Here is a 14,921-nt window from a genome sequence, read left to right on the forward strand (position 1 = left end):
CAGTACAAGCAATCTGTTTTTATGATTTAGCTTCACCTTTACAGCAGTAATACATGGGAGTGGCGCTGGAAATTATTGCCATTCATGGGGAACGGTTTCTTGCACTTTCCTAAGGAGGAGGTCGCTGGGTAAAGTCAGCCAAGAACTTCAACTCCCATTACCACCATACTACACACACTGGATTTAAAAAACTCTCAACACACACACACTGGATTTAAAAAACTCTCAACACACACACACTGGATTTAAAAAACTCTCAACACACACACTGGATTTAAAAAACTCTTAACACACTTTAAAAAAAACTCTATGCATCCCCTGCTGCCTCTATACAATAAATGTTGTTCAACATCCAGAAGGACAGCCGGAGGCGAGCCCTTATATTGTACGATATTGGAGACAAACTAATCTGATTTAAATGATGTGCAAAGCCGCTATGAAAGGGGAAGGCAGCAAAGGAAAGCTTTACTGTAATTAACCAAATAAGAACCTGACATTTACAGCTACTGTTCACTTCTGACTGCCATATAAATAACATCCAATGAGCATTCTCCATCTGTTCCTCTGAATAAGAGCGGCTCCTCGCGGCGCAGTGCTTTTTAATGGACTACTATGTCGTCAGGGAAGTACAGTGAATGGCTGCTTTTATTTTTATTTTTTTTATTAAAGCATGAGAGTGTCATTGAAACATATACAGAATGAAATAGGAAGCACAAGTCTAGCAGGCCAATAAAATTATTTTTATGGATCACAAAATGTTAGAAGAAGCAGCTGAGGAACTACCAGGAGCATGCTGAAATCTCCTGAGGCTGAAGGAACCTCCCAAAAAAGGAGAGAGTGCTGAAAGAACCCCATAAAGTACTGAGAGAACCCCAAAAGAGGAGACTGTTAAAAAAAGAACCCCAAAACAGAGAGAGAGTGAGTCTGCTGAAAGAGTCCAGGGTTCTACTATGATGCAGCTCAATGACCCAGAGGGCAGGGTTGGCTAAAGTGAGAGCCATGAAAGAGCCAGGGGGCACTAGAGGGAGAGTGTTTGGGGGTGCTAGAGGGAGGGAGAGCCCTGAAGGAGCCTGGGGGGCACAAGAGGGAGGGAGAGTCCTGAAGGAGCCCGGGAGTCTGCAGAGGGAGGAAGAGTCCTGAAGGAGCCTGGGAGGCACAAGAGGGAGGGAGAGCCCTGAAGCAGCCTGGGGGGCACAAGAGGGAGGGAGAGTCCTGAAGGAGTCCGGGAGTCTCCAGAGGGAGGAAGAGTCCTGAAGGAGCCTGGGACTCACAAGAGGGAGGGAGAGTCCTGAAGGAACCTGGGGGGAACAAGAGGGAGGGAGAGTCCTGAAGGAGCATGTGGGGCACAAGGGGGGGGGAAAAGAGTCCTGAAGGAGCCTGGGAGTCACCAGAGAGCGGGAGAGTCCTGAAGGAGCCTGGGAGGCACAAGAGGGAGGGTGAGTCCTGAAGGAGCCAGGGAGTCTCCAGAGGGAGGGAGAGTCCTGAAGGAGCCTGGGAGTCACCAGAGAGCGGGAGAGTCCTGAAGGAGCCTGGGAGGCACAAGAGGGAGGGTGAGTCCTGAAGGAGCCAGGGAGTCTCCAGAGGGAGGGAGAGTCCTGAAGGAGCCTGGGGGGGGCACAAGAAGGAGGGAGAGTCCTGAAGGAGCCTGGGGGGGCACAAGAGGGAGGGAGAGTCCTGAAGGAGCATGTGGGGCACAAGAGGGGGGGGAAGAGTCCTGAAGGAGCCTGGGGGGCACTAGAGGAAGATAGTTTGGGGGTGCTAGAGGGAGAGCCCTGTAAGAGCCTGGGGTGCCAGAGGGAGGGGGAGCCCTTAATATAAATTGTCAAGCACACAGTGATATTCTAAGCCAATGTGCAATTTGTCTTTTTATATTTCTGGTGGTTTTGTAAATTATTGACAATTTTTGTGCGCTATCAGGACAGGAATTTATACTGCTATCGGGTTGTTAGGGCTTTATTACTGAGGTCAGTGACCCAGACAAGCAATTTCAGTTTCAGGCCAATAAGAGGTAGAATAAGGTTCTACCTCTTGTCTTTTCCTCATACTTTTTCTCTATTATTCAGACAAAAGTTCATTAAAAGTTTTCAGGACACACCGTCACTACTGGATGCAAGTGAAGCATGAGCTTCTAATGTGAACAGCAAATCCTAATACCAAAGAGACCCAAAAGCACTGGTGAGGCACAGGAAAATCTAGTGGCTTCACAAGGAGTAGCCATAGGAATCCTGGGGTCCAGGAGTTGGGGGTCCAAAAAGTTGGGGGTCCAAAAAGTTGGGGACCATATTCATTGCTCCAGGCTTTAAATTGCCCCTTATCTATCAAATAGTAAAAAGGGAAGTGGTTATGTGGAGTAACAAATGCACTTAATGAAACCGACACATTTGCATCACAGTTCACGGTTCTGTCCTAATAAATAAATGAAAGTTAAACGACAGTGGAGCTTTCCACATGATCATTTTAAAGGGGTAGTCCTTAAAATTAGGGGCAGAATTATCAACATTCATATATATATATATATATATATATATATATATATATATATATATATATATATATATATATATATATATATATATATATATATATATATATATACTGTATATATCTGCCTCTTAATATGATGTAGATGTGATATTCTGAGACAATCTGCAAATGGTCTTCAATTATTTAGCTTTCAGCATCTCTCCAGTTTGGAATATCATTAGCTGGTTGCTATGGTTCATTTTACTCTAGCAACCAGGCAGTGGATTGAAAGAGATACAGGAAGATGAATAAGTGAGGCTTGAATGGAAAGGTGTCATAAAAAGTGATAGCCTCTTTTTGCTTTAGTCATGTTTATTACAGGTATGGGATCCATTATCCTGTTATCCAGAAAGCTCCGAATTATGGAAAGGCCTTATTCCATAGACTCCATTTTATACAAATAATCCAAATTTCCTTTTTGTCTGTAATGATAAAACAGTACCTTGGACATGATCCCAACTAAGATATAATTAATCCTTATTGGGAGCAAAACCAGCTTATTGGATTTATTTAATGTTTACATGATCTTCTAGTTGCCAAGGTATGAAGATCCAAATTACGGAAAGATCCGTTATCTGGAAAGTCCCAGGTCCCGAGCATTCAGGATAAAAGTTTCCATACCTGTAACTTAAAAAAAAAGTCAAAGGAAATACTTCCCCTTTAAATCAAATAGCTTTATGAAAGGGGAAAAAAACCACACTGACTGAAATCTATTGATATCTGGAAAACCCCAGGTCCCGAGCATTCTGGATAACAGGTCCCATATCTGTACCAGAGATGTACTAAATTTAGGATCTGGTCAGGGATTGGGGGTACCAGCAATGTCTGGTTGCTAGGGTCCAATTCACTCTAGAAACCAAGCTACAGTTTGAATGAAAGATAAATAGGAGAGGGCTTGAATACAAAGTACCAATAGCAATAGTCTTTCAAAATGAATCAGTTAATAGTGCTGCTCCAGTAGAATTCTGCACTGAAATCCATTTCTCAAAAGAGCAAACAGATGTTTTTTATATTCAATTTTGAAATTTGACATGGGGCTAGACATATTGTCAATTTCCCAGCTGCCCCTAGTCATGTGACTTATGCTCTGATAAACTTCAATCACTCTTTACTGCTGTACTGCAAGTTGGAGTGATATCCCCCCCTCCCTTTCCCCAAAAACAAAAGAACAATGGGAAGGTAACCAGATAGCAGCTCCCTAACACAAGATAACAGCTGCCTGGTAGATCTAAGAACAACACTCAATAGTAAAATCCAGGTCCCACTGAGACACATTCAGTTACATTGAGAAGGAAAAACAGCAGCCTGCCAGAAAGCATTTCTCTCCTAAAGTGCAGGCACAAGTCACATGACCAGGGGCAGCTGGGAAATTGACAAAATGTCTAGCACAATGTCAGATTTCAAAAATGAATATAAAAAAAAATCTGTTTGCTCTTTTGAGAAATGGATTTCAGTGCAGGATTCTGATTCATTTTGATAAAAACTTATTTTCCCATGACAGTATCCCTTTAAGGTAAATAAGCGAGTGCACCCAGCTTGCATTATAGTAAGCAAAATAACCGACATAATAACTGAATTCCCTCCGAGGCAACAAAATCTCAAACTCTGTAATGAAATTGAATATGCGATTTGCAAAAAAAAAAACAAAAAAAAAACAAAAAAAACACATCATACGATATTTTGTTCCACGAGTGCATGGCTTGGAAAGTAGCATTGACCAGTGGAAAATATATAAAGTCATCAGATGCGTGCAGACAACATCAGACGGAAACAATCCTTTATTCTACACGTAGTGCAACCACGAGAAAATAAAACGTTAATTTAGGCGCGGGGACTATAATTAGCGGATATCATCAGATGAGACTGCAGTGCAATGTCATGATCCATCAAGTAACAAACTTTGAGGTTTGCTTTAACTATAGATGTCACAAGCCTGCCACATCATAGACTGTGAGGTGAGGAAGTCATAGGTTTAGAACCCGTTATCCAGAATGCTCGGGGACCTGCGGTTTTCCCATAATTTGGATACCTTAAAGGATAAGTAAACCTTTAAAACAAGTGAATATAAAATTGGTGCTATTCTAAGCACTTTTGCAATTTACATTCATTGTTTATTTTTCTTTAATTCCAAGATATCAAAGGATATATGTACTGTTAATATGAATTAATTTTATTACAACAGCACCTGCTGCTCATTTTCTGACCACCAAGTAGTCAATTGGCTGTTCTGATGTTCTTCTGCTTAGAAAAGATTTCAGAAAGGTTTCTATTTTTTTTCCTAAGCAGAAGAACATCAGAGCAGCCTCTTTCTTTCTCCTGACAACTTCCTTGACTACTTGCTGGTCAGACTGGTCAGAAAATGACCAGCAGGTGGCGCTGTTGTAACAAAATTCATTCATATTAACAGTACATGTATCCCTTAATATCTTGGAATAAAAGAAAAATAAACAATGAATGTAAATTGCAAAAGTGCTTAGAATAGCCCCCTCGTCAATAATACACTCATTTATTTTAAAGGTTTACTTATCCTTTAAGTCTACTAGACAATCATGTAAACATAAGAGATTCGGTCAAGATTTTTGTGATGTAGTTTTTATTTCTAAATTACACGGTTTACACTGCAAATAATTCACTCTACAATATGAAATGTCTTTTCCGAACCAACAAGTGTATTTTTTTAGTTGTAATATTGGTGAGTAGGTGCATCTCAGGTCATTTTGCCTGGTCATGTGCTTTCAGAAAGAGCCAGCACTTTAGGATGGAACTGCTTTCTGGCAGGCTGTTGTTTCTCCTACTCAATGTAACTGAATGTGTCTCAGTGGGACCTGGATTTTACTATTGAGTGCTGTTCTTAGATCTACCAGGCAGCTGTTATCTTGTGTTAGGGAGCTGCTATTCTGGATACCTTACCATTGTTCTGTTGTTAGGCTGCTGGGGGGGGGAACTTGCAGTACACAGTAAAGAGTGACTGAAGTTTATCAGAGCACAAGTCACATGATTGGGAGCAGCTGGGAAACTGACAATATGTCTTGCCCCATGTCAGATTTCAAAATTAAATAAAAAAAATAAATCAGTTTGCTCATTTGACAAATGGATTTAAGTGCAGAAGTCTGCTGGAACAGCACTATTAACGGATGTATTTTGAAAAAAACATGTTTGTCCATGACAGTATCTCTTTAAATAAACCCAAAAGGCTGGTTTTGCTTCCAATAAGGATTAATTATATCTTACGTGGGATCAAGTACAAGCTACTGTTTTTTTATTACAGAGAAAAAGGAAACCATTGTTAAAAATTGGAATTCTTTCAATAAAATGGATTCTATGGGAGACAGGCTTTCCGTAATTCGGAGCTTTCTAGATAATGGGTTTCCGGATAACAATGGCACATGGTTTTGAGCGTTTCCAACCATTGTCTTACCTGCGCCTGAAGAATCCAAGCCCGCTGAAGGCCTTGACGCTGTGTCTCCGGCTCACCATAAGCCTTTCGGTTTCAGGGTTCCTTTCTGAGTCGCTGGAAGCTCCCGAGCTGCTATTGCCCAAGTCCTCGTCCATTCCCCCCCCCCCCAAAATCTAGGCAGCTGTGTCGTCTCAAGCCATGCTCCCAAAATCAAAGGAAGAGAGCAGCAAGCCCTGTCTTTTCACTCAGTCCAACACCGAGTGCTGTGCATACTGCTTGTAGATACCAGTGTACACGCATTATGCAAAAAAAAACATGGCAAAAATCTACATAAACATGGGTATCAATACACACAATAACTGTGAGCCCTAATCCTGTATTTTACCGATACACTCTAGGCACGGTTATTTATACTCCATGCCGACACTGCCTTACACTTTAAACACAAGGGAAGTGGCAATATCACAACAACAACAACCCTGTTTCTGTATCACAACTGCCCATGATCCCTTGAACCCTTATATTTAGATATAAAACTCCTTCCGTCTGCCTTTAATCCAAGAACAAACCGACTAAAGAGGAATGAGCAGTGTGGCAACTATAACTCCGGGTCCACAGCCAAACCAGAAACCCTACACTCCAAAACCCAGATACAATCTGAAGGAAAAGGCTAAGTAATACAATAGCGACACAACTATCAACACACACAGACTATTTAGAGACAGCGGTAGGAATCCATTAACACACACCAGGGGGTGTAAGGACAGATAAAGCAGCTGCTAGAGGGCACGGACTGTTAAATGTTTATAATGATTATGTTGTTACTAATGGTTTGGGGGTGGGGGCTAAATTCACTTTGCTGCAGGGTTCAATCTCTTCTAGTTATGCCACAACACACAGGCAATGAGCCCAGTTATAGAAACCTGTGCCAAGTCAAGAGTCAGCCCTACACACAGGAATACACACACACACACATACACACACAGGAACACAGAGGTACAACACACACAGAGGTACAACACACACAGAGGTACAACACACACAGTGGTACAACACACACAGTGGTACAACACACACAGAGGTACAACACTAGGCCTACAACACACGTATCACCTCACACATGGTCCATAACAGAACTACCCTAAGCCTCAGGCACTCAGTCTGCCCATTCTGGAACTCCCAGCACCCTATGCAGTAACACAAAGCTGCCAAACCCCACTGTACCTGACACTATACAATATAACCCACTGCTGCCACCCGTAACTCTCAGGGACTGTGTCGTTTCAAGCTCCAAACCCCAGTCAGCAGTTTATATACAGGGTTCCTTCCCCTCGGACACACAGCACGTTTCCTGTCACTTCCCAGCTCACAATAACACGACTCTTCCCAACCAGGAAGTGTTTGAAGTCTGCGCGTCCTACTCGAAGGACCCTCCAAAATAGGCGCCCTCTCTGCTGCCTGCTCAGACTGACACCAGGAGTAAAAAAAGAAGCAGCGAGCTCCACCTTATGGTAAGTTTGAAAAAATGAATGTTACAAATGGAAATAGATGTCTTATTGTGTGCAATACGTTATTTATAAAAGGGAATGCATCAAGATATATAAATAAGTACTACATTAATGTGATTGCCTTACGCAAATGCATTTACTTTTACTAACTTCTAGTATGTTGTAAAATGGACAACTCTAAGCAACTTAAATGGATACTGTCATGGGAAATTTTTTTTTTTTCAAAATGAATCAGTTAATAGTGCACTGCACTGAAATCCATTTCTCAAAAGAGCAAACAGATATTTTTATATTCAATTTTGAAATCTAACATGGGGCTAGATATACTGTCAATTTCCCAGCTGCCCCAAGTCATGTGACTTGTGCTCTGATAAACTTCAGTCACTCTTTACTGCTGTACTGCAAATTGGAGTGACATCACCCCCTCCCTTTCCCCCCCCCCCAGCAGCCAAACAACAGAACAATGGGAAGGTAACCAGATAGCAGCTCCCTAACACAAGATAACAGCTGCCTGGTAGATCTAAGAACAGCACTCAATAGTAAAAACCCATGTCTCACTGAGACACATTCAGTTACATTGAGAAGGAAAAACAGCAGCCTGCCAGAAAGCATTTCTCTCCTAAAGTGCAGGCACATGTCACATGACTGAGGGCAGCTGGGAAATTGACAAAAAAGAGCCCCATGTCAGATTTCAAAATTGAATATAAAAAAATCAGTTTGCTCTTTTGAGAAATGGATTTCAGTGCAGAATTCTGCTGGAGTAGCACTATGAACTGATGCGTTTTGAAAAAAACATGTTTTCCAATGACAGGATCCCTTTAATTTCAGTTGGTCTTCGTTATTTATTTTTTCTAGTTTTTGTAATTATTTTTCTGACTCATTACAGCTTTCAAATGGGGGTCACTGACCCCGTTTAAAAACAAATGCTGTCAAGCTAAAAATGTATTGCTGTTGCGTAAACCCAGGCCCTGATTTGTGAAAAGGACTCCAAGGCCCAGGGCGGCAGGATTTTAGGGGGCGGCTCTTCCGTTTGCATAATCCCTGTTCCAGACCCTTGTCCTAGCCCCCCACCCACGTGGGCCTGTGCTTGTTTGCTCATTGGCCTGGCCCTGCTTGCCATCAGGGACAGAACTAGGTGTATGCAGAAGAGGCACATGTATAGGGTGCAGTGTCGGACTGAGATGCCAGGGGCCCACCAGAAAACTGTAGGCCATGGGCCCACGGGAAAACCATAGACTGTGGGCCCACTTTCCAAACTATTATTCCTCCTCCTCTCCTCACTAAACCTCTTTATTCTCCTAGTCTTATATATCTACTTACTATACTTTATGCTTCCATTATTATGCTTTTTTTTGCCATAAAGAAATAGGGAATGACCATGGAATAGGCCAAATGGTTAGAAGCAAGAGGCCCACTGGTAGTTTTCTTGGTATCCCAGTGGGCCAGTCCAAGACTGCTAGAGTGCAACATATTTTTGTTGATGGGCCCTCTGCCTACCCCTAGTCCTAGTTTCAGTGCTCCTTGGTGCCCAGGTTCCTCGCTCCTCAATGCTGCTTCCCCCCACCCCCGCTCGTGCACATGCACGGAGGGGAGCGAGGTGGCCAGTCAGTTTGGCCTGATCCTTCTCACCATACATATATAGAAAAAATCCAGAAGAACATCAAAAAACAATTGCTGCGTGAAAAAAAGTGATTTATTTAGCCCATATGCATTTCACCAGCAAGGCAACGTTTCGGACCCCTCCGGGCCCTTAATCAAGCCTTAGGCTGCATATGGGCTAAATAGGGGGAGGAGGGAGGGGGGTCTACCCAGGGTAGGGAGGAGGAGTTTTTTTTATTACAGGTTGAATTCTTTTGGAGGATTTGCATCGAAAATCCAATATGCGGATGCACAGACCATATCAGTGACATCAGTGGGAGCAATGTGCACATGCGGAAGGCAGAGTCTTTGGCTTCAGGAAAGGTTTGCGCATGCGTGTGACATCACTTCCGCCTACGTCATTTCCAAGGTTGAGAACATTTTCATATTTTTCAATTTTCAATTGTTTTCATACCCCCCTAGTAACAAGCAATGGAAGTTCAGCGTATTTATGTATTTCTAAGAAAGCAAAGCAATCCAACCCCACATGCAACCTGTCCATCATTTGTAATAATGATCCCTAATAATGACATTTAATTAGTGGTCGGAGGATGCTATTAAGCGCCAGTAGTAGCAGATGGTTCCACGGCACATGTAGGGTTGCCAACTTTTCTGGAAAAAAAATAACCAGTCTTCGTTTATTTGTACCTTTTTCCCCAATTAATTACATTTTGAGCGGAATCGTTTTTACTCATCTTTTCATCTACTAACAAAAACTCCTTAAGTTTTAATGGCACTTCACCCTACCCAACACTCGTCCTCCTCATAAATATCTGACACCCAGCCTTATCTCCATACTCAGCATCCTCCTCTCTGCTTCCCAACAACCAGCTGACCAAACTGATACCAAAATCCACTTCCTGCTTCCCCCGCCCACTTCATTTAAGGGTTCCCTATACCCATACCACAGCCCATAGGGTAAAAGTGAGCAATGAAAAATTAGAGGAACCAAGAGAATTTTGCAGAGAACCCACTGGCTGGGGCTACAAATCATCTTTTACACACATTTTGCTAAAAAATAAGATGCCCACATACCCATCTCCAAATGCCCTGCAACCCTTTCCCTTCTTTATAGCAAAACTGTTCAACCTGCAGCCCCAAACTGTGGCTGAACTACTACTTTAATTAACCTACCTAAGATAGTTTTTTCATTTCCATCCCCCAGCATAGCAAATTTTGTGCATTTCTTACAATCAGAATATGACACTGCTTGTTGGTTTTTGCTAAACATTTCAAATATTAGGGGGCTAAGAGCCTGGTTTATTTTTATTATGCAATTTTTTTCAGTGATTTGCTTTGAATTTGGTTGCTAGGGTTTAATTTAGCCTAACGCCCAGGCGTAGGATATTGTAGAGCCTGCTTAAAGGAAATACCCATTTAAAATTAAACACATACATACTCATGGGCACTAACCTTGTCTCTTCCTCCGGAGGTGTTGGTGGAACATCCCAGGAATATCTTTTCCACATGGGCACGGATTTCTGTTACTCCTTCCTTGGTGCTCGGAACCTGTCACCACTTGCAGCACCCTGAGCAGCACCCTGAGCAGCACCCTGTGCAGTGCCTGTTTGCCTGATCACTAGGCTCACAATTAGCACATTGCCTTTTGCATTGCCTCCCTCACCCCTCCATTGTCCTTTGCTCACTGTTATATCTCCTTCCTCCCTTATCTGATCACCCTTTTTATTCCCAACACAGCTTTTGTACCCAATTGCTTATCTAACTTCTCCCAGCTCCCATCCATCTGTCCTTTCTTCCCAAAGCTGATTTCTCACTTCTGCTGTTTTCATGACTGTGACTCTCTTTCCCAGAAGCCTCTGGGAAAGCCTTATTAACCCTCACTCTGCCATTTATTTTTTATGCCCCCTTTCCTGCCTCGCTAATCTCTCTTCCTTATGCCTCCCATCTCCTTGCTCGTGTCTTGGCTCTTCATGTCAGGCTGATATTTGGTTGCACCTTCCTGTTTTTAACACTTCCTTCTCTAATTTCTCTTGTTTCTGATTGTTTCCACCCACGGACCCTGCCGAGTGCAAAGAAAGCTGAGGATCTTGTGCAGTCGTGCACTTCTGTACATACGACAGGATATTGGTGTTAAAATAGCTTTCAGCACCTTCTTCTGGAGACAGCACCCATGCCTGTGCGGGGCACCCCTAGCTTATTGCTATTGCAGCCCTTGGTAAATATTTTTTTACTTAAAAGGGATTTAAACCCCCCAAAAATGTGCATAATGAAAGAAAATGTCATTCTCGGCAACCTTCTAATTTATATTTATTTTCAGTGATTTTAAAGGAGAAGGAAAATGTTTATCAATGAGGGTACTGCATTTTTCCAGACACCCTAGCTGGTTATAATCACTTGCCTCAGGCCCCAGGTCGGTGCCCCTCTTCACTGAAATATGCACTGCCCGGGGAAGATCTAGACTGGGATTAATAATAGGCCCTGGCATTCCAAGTACACAGAGGCCCAAATAGCCTTTTACAAGCCCAATAAATAGTGACTGTCTATGGCATCTTACATCAACCCCTCTGGCATTTGCCCAAATCAATAGGTAACCAGTCCAGGTTTGGTCCAGGGTATTATTTTAAAAAGTGTTTTGCTGCAATCTTTTTTCCTGGATCTTTGCTACAAACCTTGACTGTGTGCAGGGCAATAGAACTTAGAAAACTTCTAACATGACATCAGCACTAGAATAGCACTCTGGGTCGGTGCATTTTGCAGTCTAGGGGTGCTCCAGCCTGCAGTCTCTGGTAATCCATTATAATCGCTGGGGGTGCCTAACAATATGGTTAATCTTTTTCTTCTCAGTGAAAGGTTGTTTTTTTAAAGGGATTGTATCATAATTTTTAAGATGTAGTTTTTATTTCTAAATCTACACTGCAAATAATTCACTCTACAATATAAAATTTAATTCCTGAACCAGTGTATTTAGTTGTTATATTGGTGTGTAGGTGCATCTCAGCTCATGTGCTTTCAGAAAGAGCCAGCACTTTATGATGGAACTGCTTTCTGGCAGGCTGTTGTTTCTCCTACTCAATGTAACTGTGCAAAACCAGCCGATTGGGTTTATTTAATGTTTACTTTTTCAGGTCATATTTACGCAGACATTAATGTAATCATTTTGGCAGATCCTTAGCTCATTGATGGGAAGCAGTTAGTCAACATCTTTGTTAGGAAGCCTCTTGCCCTTATGATATTCCTTTCCTCGTTTAATATCCTTCAAGAAATTGAATTAAACTTGTATCTGGATCCTCTGACCGGTGCACCCAGGACACTAAACTAATAATGGCGTCTGTATTTAATTACTTCTCTTCCTGATTCTCAGTCTTTGTCCCATTAACTACCAGTCAGACGGGGACTCCCTGCGTCTCAGCAGGGTCAGTAAGTCAATGAAGATGATAATGGGATTCATCGGTGAAAAGGAAACAACAGATCAGATTTTTGTCATATTTAGGTGTCACACCTTGTCTAAGAATATTAGGGATCCAACCGGTTACATATATGCCCATAATCCACACTGTAACTAATGGAAATCACTGGTTTATGGTTCATAGGAGTTTTTTTTTTCATTTTTTATTATTTGTGCTTTTTTAGTTATTTAGCTTTTTTTAAGCAGCACTCCAGCCATCCAGCCAGCCATCTGGTTGCTAGGGTCCAAATGACCCAAGCAACCATGCATAGATTTGAATAAGAAACTGGAATATGAATAGGAGAGGCCTAAATAGAAAGAGGAGTAATAAAAAGTAGCAATAACACATACCTCCCAACTATTTGGAAATAGAAAGAGGGACCAAAATGTTTGCAACGGTGAACATTTTTTGACCATGCCCATTTTTGTGGCCACACCCCTAATTACCCCTAAAATGTGTCAGGTTATGAAAGTTTGAACACATTTCTGTGGTTTTTATGTGTTATTACAGTATAGCTAATGACGGTGAATTGCCCTTTAAATGGATACTGTGATGGTAATTTTTTTTAACATGCATGAGATATGCTGCTCCAGCAGAATTCTGCACTGAAATCCGTGTCTCAAAAGAGCAAGCAGATTTTTTATATTTAATTTTGAAATCTGACATGGGTCTAGACATATTGTCAGTTTCCCAGCTGCCTCCAGTCATGTGACTTGTGCTCTGATAAACTTCAGTCACTCTTTACTGCTGTACTGCAAGTTGGAGTGATATCACTCCCCCCCAGCAGCCTAACAACAGAACAATGGAAAGGTAACCAGACAGCAGCTCCCTAACACAAGATAACAGCTGCCTGGTAGATCTAAGAACAACACTCAATAGTAAAATCCAAGTCTCACTGAGACACATTCAGTTACATTGAGTAGGAGAAATAACAGCCTACCAGAAAGCAGTTCCATCCTAAAGTGCTGGCTCTTTCTGAAAGCACATGACCAGGCAAAATAACCTGAGATGCACTTACACACCAATGTTACAACTAAATACACTTGCTGGTTCAGGAATGAAATTTTAAATTGTAGAGTGAATTATTTGCAGTGTAAACAAATCATTTTTCATTTTCTAGTTTTTAGAATTTTCTAGTTTTTAGAAATAAAAACTACCTCATAAAAATCATGACAGAATCCCTTTAAGCTGCAAGTCACAGTTTCCCCAAGAGACCTCCTTATATTAAATTGTTACAATTGTTTCTTTGATTATCTTAAATTGTTCCAAATGTTTTGAAGTGCACCTGCCACGTATTCTAGTCTCTCTGCCAAGAGCCAATTACGTTTTTGAAACATTGTATCTTTTTCTGGCTGTTCAGTGCAGGAGATCAAAGAGAAAGTCGGGACATTTCAGTAACAATCTGGGACTGCGGGCTGAGCTGTCAAAATCTGGCAGAAAACATGACAATTGGGAGGTATGATAATACATTTGTAGCCATACAGAGCACTTGTTTTGGTAGTGACCCCCCATTTGAAAGCTGGAAAGAACAGGGGCGACCCTGACCCCTCTGACATCTGAGACAGCTTTTCTGCTGCCCCCCCCATTCCCCCCCCCACGCTCACCTTTCAATACAAGAGTCGGTAACAATAACAATACATTTGTAGCTTTACAGAGCATTTGTTTTTTAGATGGGGTCAGTGACCCCCATTTGAAGGCTGGAAAGATTCAGAAGAAGAAGGCAAATCATTCCAAATCTATAAAAACTTTAAAAAAAATTGAACAGTTGCCTTTCTATAAAAAACTAAAAGTTAACTTAAAGGCGAACCACCCCTTTTCAAATGGGGTCTTAAGGCCTAACAAACAATAGCGAAAAGCTCACAGTGATGCAATTGCGGCTGATGCATCAGTATTGGGCAATTATACATACCTGCCCAAAAGCCAATACTTAAATGGTTCTCTGCAAGTGTGTAATACAGTGCATATTATATATATATATATATATATATATATATATATATATATATATATATATATATATATATATATATATATATATATATATATATATAATAACCACCAAGCTCTTCTACAACACAGAGTCACACACTGTTATTTCTTCAACAGGAAAGAAACCACTTAACATGTAACTTAAAAGGGAAGTATCATTGCGATATTTCTAAAATTATCAATATAGTAAGTAAAAGTGCTGCAACCAACACCCATATGTATATATACCCCACCTACTCGCCTCTTTTGGTTTGTTATCCTTTATCAGACTCTGTTTTCAGTTTGTTCATGACCATATTTCGGCTGAGAGATGTGAGGCTGCAGCTCCATTGGGCCACGGCAACCCCATCCAACGTTGATCTGGCACTTTATATATTTGCACTTTTATATTATTTTTTTGCACACTGCCTTGGAAGTTGTAAATGACCCCTACTGTTTGCATGGGTGCTCCACCCACTC

At 41.6% G+C, this 14,921-nt stretch overlaps 1 long non-coding RNA gene across 2 annotated transcripts in view; it reads left to right on the top strand.

The window, feature by feature from the left end:
- The first annotated feature begins 7,296 nt into the window (after positions 1-7,296).
- Positions 7,297-14,921, top strand: part of LOC121402924 — a 53,273-nt gene continuing 45,648 nt past the window's right edge. Inside the window, exon 1 of one of the 2 annotated variants that reach the window (XR_005966863.1) lies at positions 7,297-7,431. This is a non-coding gene — a long non-coding RNA (uncharacterized LOC121402924). Of the gene's footprint in view, positions 7,432-10,832; positions 11,243-14,921 lie in introns of those variants that run through there. The other variant, XR_005966865.1, reaches the window with a different exon arrangement.

The sequence above is a fragment of the Xenopus laevis genome, chromosome 4L (genome assembly GCF_017654675.1).
Source record: "Xenopus laevis strain J_2021 chromosome 4L, Xenopus_laevis_v10.1, whole genome shotgun sequence".
NCBI lineage: Eukaryota > Metazoa > Chordata > Amphibia > Anura > Pipidae > Xenopus > Xenopus laevis.